This window comes from Bubalus kerabau, chromosome 12 (genome assembly GCF_029407905.1).
Source record: "Bubalus kerabau isolate K-KA32 ecotype Philippines breed swamp buffalo chromosome 12, PCC_UOA_SB_1v2, whole genome shotgun sequence".
In the NCBI taxonomy this organism is placed as follows: domain Eukaryota; kingdom Metazoa; phylum Chordata; class Mammalia; order Artiodactyla; family Bovidae; genus Bubalus; species Bubalus kerabau.
In genome coordinates, this window is record NC_073635.1 from 35,398,873 (window position 1) to 35,406,810 (window position 7,938).

The window sequence follows — 7,938 nt, forward strand, 5'->3', positions numbered from 1 at the left end:
TCCATTTGGAATAATAATGCTGAGTGTTTACTCATTCATTTCTGGAGTAGTTGTTTCTCAGAGTACAATTAATTCTTCCATAAGATCCATCAAAAGCTGTCCTGACACCCTCTCACTCTGCCAAAAAATAATCCTTTTGATGACACTGAATTTGCCCTGCTTGATTTCCTTTGTCACACACCAGGTGACTCTGGAGGTTCTGTAAGGACAGAGACTGTGCTTGTTCAAATTAGCATCACCCCACAATGCCTAGCATATACTTGGCTAAAATATCTGTTTACTGAAGCCATGAAAGAAATGACTCTCTTTCCAGGAGTGGGCTTTTCATAGAGGCAATGGCACTGACAGGCTGAAGGATTGAAAGAGCAAGGGATAAAGAAGTGCCCTGTTGAAACTGGAGAAGGGTAACATCAAAAGCAGAATTTTCCCACTACAATTTCATCTGCAGCAAACTCTACTTTGAAACTGTATTTTGTCTTTCAACAACTGAGATCAAAATGTTAAACGTTAGGTAGACTGTTAATCATTTTAGTCTATTTTATCTTTTTCTCTGAATTAAGTTTTCAAATGTGTGAATAACATGTTGGTCAAATCACTATTTTGATTTTTACTTTTGTCTTTAAGAATGTTTTCTATCAGAAAGAAAAGATTTTTAGAATATTGTAAAATATCAGCATGGATTCCAACCATGAAACCTTTGTTGCTGTTAGTTCTGTTCTGGGATTTATGGTTGGTGAACTTGATTTGAGAGCAAAGAGTTTTTAAAAATGAGAGAACTGCCAAGAATAGCACCGTATCCAGATGAACCCGCCATCTTGGTTCCTTCACGTACCTTTCAAAGAATCACATGGCAGAATGTGGTTTGGAAAGAAAAAATGGTGTCAGTGTACATCCCAGGGAAAAAGCTCTGCAGCCTTACTTGTCCTTGCTCAACTACTGTTCATTTATCGTCCGACAAATGTGTGAAATTCAGAGGAACCACATGTTATAAAATGTGATTATAGAGTAACATGTCATTATGGGAAATACATCAACCAAAGTGGGAGGTTTTACAGATTGCAAGGTTTATACACTGAACTCTGTCTTGTATCGTGGTAATTCTGCACATGTTTTAACTCATCTATTGATATTCGTCCATCATTCATTCAACAGACACAGAAAGGAGTGTGTAAGAAACATCTGTATTCCTCATACACACTTGGGGGAGTGCTTTGCCTAAAGACATACGACAATCCAGGCTGCTCAGGTGCAGTGCAAACACGTCAGCCCCTGTAACAGCTGCTCACAAGACAGCTGCTGTTGACGAGACTGGACCAGGAGAGCATCTGTGCAATTCCTGTATGCTTCTGATCCACCAGCATTTCACAGAGTTCGACCACACAGATTCCCCCGCAGAGAGGCTGGTGAGCTGGTGAAGCGGCTGGAGGGGCAGAGATGAAGTCTGCGGGGAAGGCTTAGTAGCAGTGGACCCCTGTGAGCTCGATCTAGGAAGGGGAATTAATTGATGGGAAATGAAAGGCCATGAGCCGGGAGACAAAGGGAAGGAAGGGCAGATGGGGGAGGGAGGGGTCTCGGGAGCTGCCAGGGTTGCTGTGTGTAGGTCCCACTCTGGTCACTACAGGTCCGGCCACTGCACATTCCTGACAGTCAACTTGGCTGGGATCCTCAGGGTGAGGGCTGACACGCCTTACGGAGCACGAGAAATGTCTTCTCTAGGGTCATGACCCACATTTATTACCAGGATTTGGGAGGTAAGTTGATTCTCTAATTTGGCAGACAGATGCAGGTGAATACAATTTTAGAGAATACTGCATTTACGTAGGAGTCGGAGGACCACAGGGCTCGATTCGTAAACAAGCTAAATGCAAAGGCAGAACAGACTGTGAGATGAGGCCATGACATTTTATGGCAGGTGATATACAAGATTCTTGCCTTTAACATCATCTGGGCCAAGTTTTGTCAAGTTCTCTTACATCATTAGGTCAGAACTATTTTAGTGTTTTCCTTTTGTACTCCATATCTTCCTATAATGTTTATGAAAATCCCTTAAGAAAGACCCTGAATAAGCAATTCTTTATAAGTGTCTGTGTATTTTTTAACTCCTTTCTCTCTTAAATGTGTTAAAAGCATAGGCTGTTATCTTATTTTGTCCTTAAAAATATACTTAAACTCCTGTGCCTTACTTTCTTTATCTACATAAAGGAGATAAAAATAGTGCTTGACCTCCAGGATTCCTATGAAGATTGTTAACAAGTTACTATCTGCAAAAACACTTAGCAAAATGCTTCAATGTATAGAAACACTCAATGAATTTTTAGTTTTATTATAAACAAAATTAAATTTTTAATTTTATTTTTCATTTCTCTTTATTTTGAATTTTATTGCATTTTCTTTTTAAGTAGTTTGGGGTACAAAATACATTGGAATATGCATTATAAGGGGGACCATTTTTCAGGTGTTAAGTTAGAAAAACTGTGAAAAACTGTTGTAAATATGAGCAGCACTTGAGTAAGAGATGGTGGACCCAGGTGGACCCAAGTCTGAGCCTCGGGGGTGCTGGGAGAACACGGGCACCTCGGTTCTTGCTCTTCCGCCAGACCCTCTAAGGTTGCTTCAGAGAAAATGCTTGGACAAGTGCATCTCTTTTATTCATTTATTCTAAAAAGTACAATTTTTCTTCTACGAGGGGTTTCCTAAACCAAAAAAAATTACAATATTGTCCATTGTTGGTCTAGTCTACTGCCTTTGATGTCGCTATTGGGAGGGTGAGCATTAACAGGTGGGTTTCACTCACCAGGTCTTCCCTGTGGCTCAGATGGTAAAGAGTCTGCCTGCAATGCAGGAGACTGGGTTTGATTTCTGGGTTGGGAACATCCCCTGGTGAAGGGCATGGAAACCCACTCCAGTATTATTGCCTGGAGAATCCCATGAATAGAGAAGCCTGACGTGCTACAGTCCATACGGTTGCAAAGAGTTGGACACAACTGAGCAACTTCCACTAAGCTCCTGAGCTGGCATCTACCCGTTGCTCGGGGACATCCTTGATCCAGGATGGAGGGACCACACTCTGCAACTCAACCCCTCCTGCGCCGACTACACTGCACCATTAATTCAAATTTCTGCACACTCTCTCTTTACTTGGAAACACAGAGGTCTCTTCTCTGTGCTTCAGAGAAGGTTTCTCTTACATATTTAAATCCATGCTAGCAGACCGGACCTTGCGTTGGCAGGTTAAAACCGAAGGACATTAGTCAAAGCCCAACAACATGAAATCAATGTAAAGAGGTCAAGAAAAGGCAACTTCTCTTCTCTTGGAAGGTTTACATTTGCTGTTGAGACAGCTTGGGTCTCAACTGCAGCTTGACCATGGTCATCTGGCCTTTCCCCAGGGTCTCCTAAAGTATTCTGACTCTGAGTTGTCAAGAATGTTGGCTTCTCTCTCCCATTATCTTCAAAGGCATTTGCACTAAGAATTTCCACTGCAAATTTTGGAATCCTTATAAACATCTCATCTGGTTCTGCCCTCTGCTTTGGTAATTTGAAATATACTTACGTTGGGTCCTTCCCTGGGAACGTGACCTTGACTAATTCAATGCTCTGATAAGTGCCATCACCATAGATGTACTTCAGAAGGATTGTGGCCTTTAATCTATAAAACTGGCTTGGCTGAAAGACGTGTAGACACTTTGTTACTTGTGTCTGCTCAGGACCTGAGCTGGACGAGCCATGTACTCCCTGTGACTCAAGTTTACCAGGCAGGGTCTCATACCTGATACTTTCTTACTTAGAAGTTTCCATTCTCTTTTTAGTCCAGAAGTATCAGAGGTTCAAGGCAGAAGTTTGGTAGAGGTTTGAGAAACAAACCAGAAGATCAACAAAGCCAGCAGAAGGATTTGCCTACAGTGTTGTTTGGTTTGACTTCAAAGGTGGGAAGAGTTTAATTTTTCTCTCACTTTCAGTGGTTATCATCCCCCTCCTCACTGAACCTCTGTCCATCACTTGTAATAACAACCTCTTAGTGAGACATTGGCCCTTACACTTGTTATATGTTGTTTTCAAATCTACCTCTTTTTTTAAAAAATTGTGTGTTTATTTTTGGCTGTGCTGGGTCTTCGTTGCTGCAAGGGTTTTTCTCCATTTATGGTAAGTGGGGACTACTCTCTAGTTGCGATGCCCGGGCTTCTCACTGAGGTGGCTTCTCCTGTTGCAGAGCACGGGCTCTAGGGCACTCAGTAATTGTGACTCCCGGGCTCTAGAGCACAGGCTCAGCAGTTGTGGCACATGGGCTTAGCTGCTCCCCGGCATGTGGGATCGTCCTGGATCAGGGATCGAACTCATGTCTCCTGCATTAGCAGGTGGATTCTTCACCACTGAGCCACCGAAGCCTGCCTTTTTTTTCTGATAGTGTTATAGTAAATCAATGCAAGACAAATATAATTCTAAAGATTTTTAAGTCTCTACCACCTGACTCTCCAGTATGCAAAACAAAAACAAGTAAAAGGGCATTTTTTTTAAATACATGTGCTAACATACAATCTATTTTATAAAATAAGAACACATCTATCTATGTTTCTGCAAAAACTTCTAAAATTCTGTCTTTCCAGGTGGGCTTCTACAGGTTAAGTAAATAACAAAGCTTCAATTTGCTCATCTAGAAAATGGGAATCTCATCTATTGTATCTGTTAAAATGAAATAAATTGGAGACCAGGTTTGCAGTTTCCTCATGGAGACAAAACCAGTTAAGCTACACAACAGATGCCTCAGCTAGTTTATTTTATAAACTAACTTAGCTTGTACAAGCAAAACATAACTAAGGCTATTTCTTGTAAATGCCTCTGATAAACATAAATGAAACTTAAGTCATTTAAATGCCTGATGTTATATTAAAAAAATCAGTTTGAACCAGTCCCCTGCCATATGGAAATTGCAGCTGTAAGAGCCCAAACTATGAAGGTTAAGCAGCTTTCTCTTTCTCACTTCCTAAGCCAGACTCTCATGGCCTCTGAGCTATATCACTGTCAGGGTTGAAGTCCCTTGTCTCTTTCTCAATGAAACATCTATATCAAGCACGGTTCTCTGAATTTTATTTAATATGTCCAATCATCGGGTGGATTATGCCCACTCATATCAGGCTCCCAAACTCATAAGAATATTCATTATTATTATGGAGGAAAGCAGTATGATCCAGATGTGGTAGTTATACACTGTCTCAATATCTACTGTTCCCTATTGATGCAGTTATAATACATTTTGCATATAAGATGTATAGATTGTATTCCATGAAGCAGTTCTATTCAAACCAGTCTGAAGTCATGGCATCTTTGTCTTCTATTTGCCTTGTAGAATGTAAATAAGAGAAGAGCTCCCCTGGTGGCTCAGTGGTAAAGAATCTGCCTGCCAATGCAGGAGACATGGGATCAACCCCTGATCAGGGAAGATCCCACATGCTGTGGAACACCCAGGCCCACAACTACTGACTCTGTGCTCTAAGCCAGCGAGCCGCAGCAGGAGAAGCCACTGCAATGAGAAGTCTGCATGCCACAACTAGATAAAAACCAACATAGCAAAGAACCCAGCACAACCAAAAATAAATAAATAAACAAAAATAGTTACTCGACTAATAGAATCCACCTTGGACAGCAAGGAGATCAAAGCAGTCAGTCCTGAAGGAAATCAACCTTGAATATTCATTGAAAGGACTGATGCTGAAACTGAAGCTCCGATACTTTGGCCACCTGATGCAAAGAACTGACTCATTGGAAAAGATGCTGATGCTGGGAAAGGTTGAAGGCAGGAGAAGAAGGTGACAGAGGATGAAATGGTTGGATGATATCACCGACTCAATAGACATGAATTTGAGCAAACTCCAGGAGATGGTGAAGGACAGGGAAGCTTGGCGTGCTGCAGTCCATGGGGTCTCAGAGTCAGACATGACTGAGCGACTGACCTACAACAACAGTCTAATCCACCAGGGAGAAAGCAGAGATGGAGTTTACTGCCACCATCCCCAAGCAGGCTGCTCCACGGAGACCGAGGCCTCGGAGTCTGGGACATCAGAAACCTTCTGCGCAGACAATAGAAATGGAAGAATGCAGCCTGCTCTCCTTCCGGCCAGGCACGCTGGCACTCATCCCTGGGTCTGTGGAAGCTCTGCGGCTGCAGGCAGGATGAGTTACTAGCCCTCCCCGCTTGCGCTGACCCCATGCCGGCCAGCGAGTCCCTTGAACAGATTGCGCGGGTCTGGTGCCAGGCAACCGCCTCTCCATTCCTGCTCCTGCAGGCCCCCTGCTTCCTGCAGGCACGTGGGGTGCACGTGCCCCTGCTCCGGGCCTACTGCACGGCCCAGAGTCCCCTGCCCTCCTCCATGCGCAGCCCCAGGCCAGGCCTCCAGCAGGGTGCAGTCCTGGGGAAGCGTCCTGTAGGTGAAGTCTCACACAGAGTGATGCTGATAACAGTGTTTCACAGTGAAGATGGATACTTTTAGCGTCTTGCACATGCTAATGCTGAATCACCTGCAGTATTACTAGTTATTGATGTCCTCCTTTGATGTCCATTTCATGCTCAGGTGAGCTTTTAGATATTTTTTAAGTTTTGTGCTGTTTTTCATTGCATTCACTGCTATGACACTGACCTGAGATAACAAGGGATGGGGAGCTCGGGGACCCACCCTAGACTCTTCCCTAAGACCCCACAAGGCGCTCCTAGTGCAGAAGGGCCTCGGGGGTGGGGGGCGTAGCTGAGAGGCCAGCTCCTCATGGTCCACGCACAGCTGAGGGCACCCCCACCCCCGTTTTAGGGCAGGTGAGAGTCACAGCCACCTGACTGGCTCTGGCCTGCAGTGAGTCTGGGGCCCTGGGGGCAAGGTATAAGCTGCGCTCCTGCAGGAGCTGAGGGAAGTGGGGCTTGGGGAGGCTCCAAGCCCCAGAGCTTGAACACCTACAGTCTGCACCGTGTAATGGGCGTCATCTTTCCTTCAGCGTGCTGGTGACACATAGATTGTGCTTTCTTAAAATTGTATCCACTGAACTTCTATGAAAATAAATTAATAAATACTCATACAAACTTTTACGTCAACAGCCATCATTCCATAGGGCTTTACACAGAAAGCCCTATGGAATAGACTTCTACATAGAGTAAATTAAAGGTATAGCAAAATTATTCAGGAATACAAAACAAGCATCTAAATGGGCAAATTAAAAATAAAATAAAGGTAGTGTCCCCATAGTTTCACAAAATGGTTTTGGTAACATTAAGTATATAAATGTTAAGAAAAATATCTGATTGGTGCGCTAATAATTAGTCAAATGAAAGAGTCAGGCAAACCCACTGAAGTGAACTATGAGGCAACAATTTTCATTGTATAGCAAAAATCTAAAATTCATCTTTCTTTCTTTTTCCTGTATAGTTCACAAAAATAGAACACTTATATGTAGAAAATATGTATGCATGTGTATTTTTAAATTATTCAAAGTAACGATTCGTGCAACTGTCTGACTTACAATCCATGCATATTTAAATGCCAAAGATGTTGGTACTGTGTTTTAATTAACCTGAGGGTCCCCAGGGTTAAGCAGAAGCCCAGGAGAAGCGACAGAGGCAAATGGACCCTTCACAGCTCCCTGTCACCGGCATCCTCTCTGGGAGCCCGAGAATCGGCATTTCATCATGTGACACACATCTCAGAAATGTTAATTCCTACGGCTAAGAACTGTCTTGAGTATTAGGAAGGGGAAAAATCACATTTTAAGAAGTGGCCTTTTTCTCTGTTTTCTGCATCTGATAACAAAGTAGAGAGACTCCAGGTCCTCAGAGCTGACTCATCTTTACTTGCACTTGGAGGCTGAGGACGAGCTAAAGGAGGTGCAGACTGTGAGCAGGCACAGGGTAGTCCCCTCGGTCCCCGGAGTCACGCTGGCTGCTGTCCAGGCAAGAACTGG

General features: G+C 43.4%; 1 long non-coding RNA gene across 1 annotated transcript; it reads left to right on the plus strand.

Moving 5' to 3' along the window:
• The first annotated feature begins 1,564 nt into the window (after positions 1-1,564).
• On the plus strand, positions 1,565-5,540 carry LOC129624125 (uncharacterized). The gene is made up of 3 exons (XR_008700762.1): positions 1,565-1,751; positions 3,810-3,926; positions 5,345-5,540. It is a non-coding gene; the product is annotated as an uncharacterized LOC129624125 (long non-coding RNA).
• Positions 5,541-7,938: the final 2,398 nt, after the last annotated feature.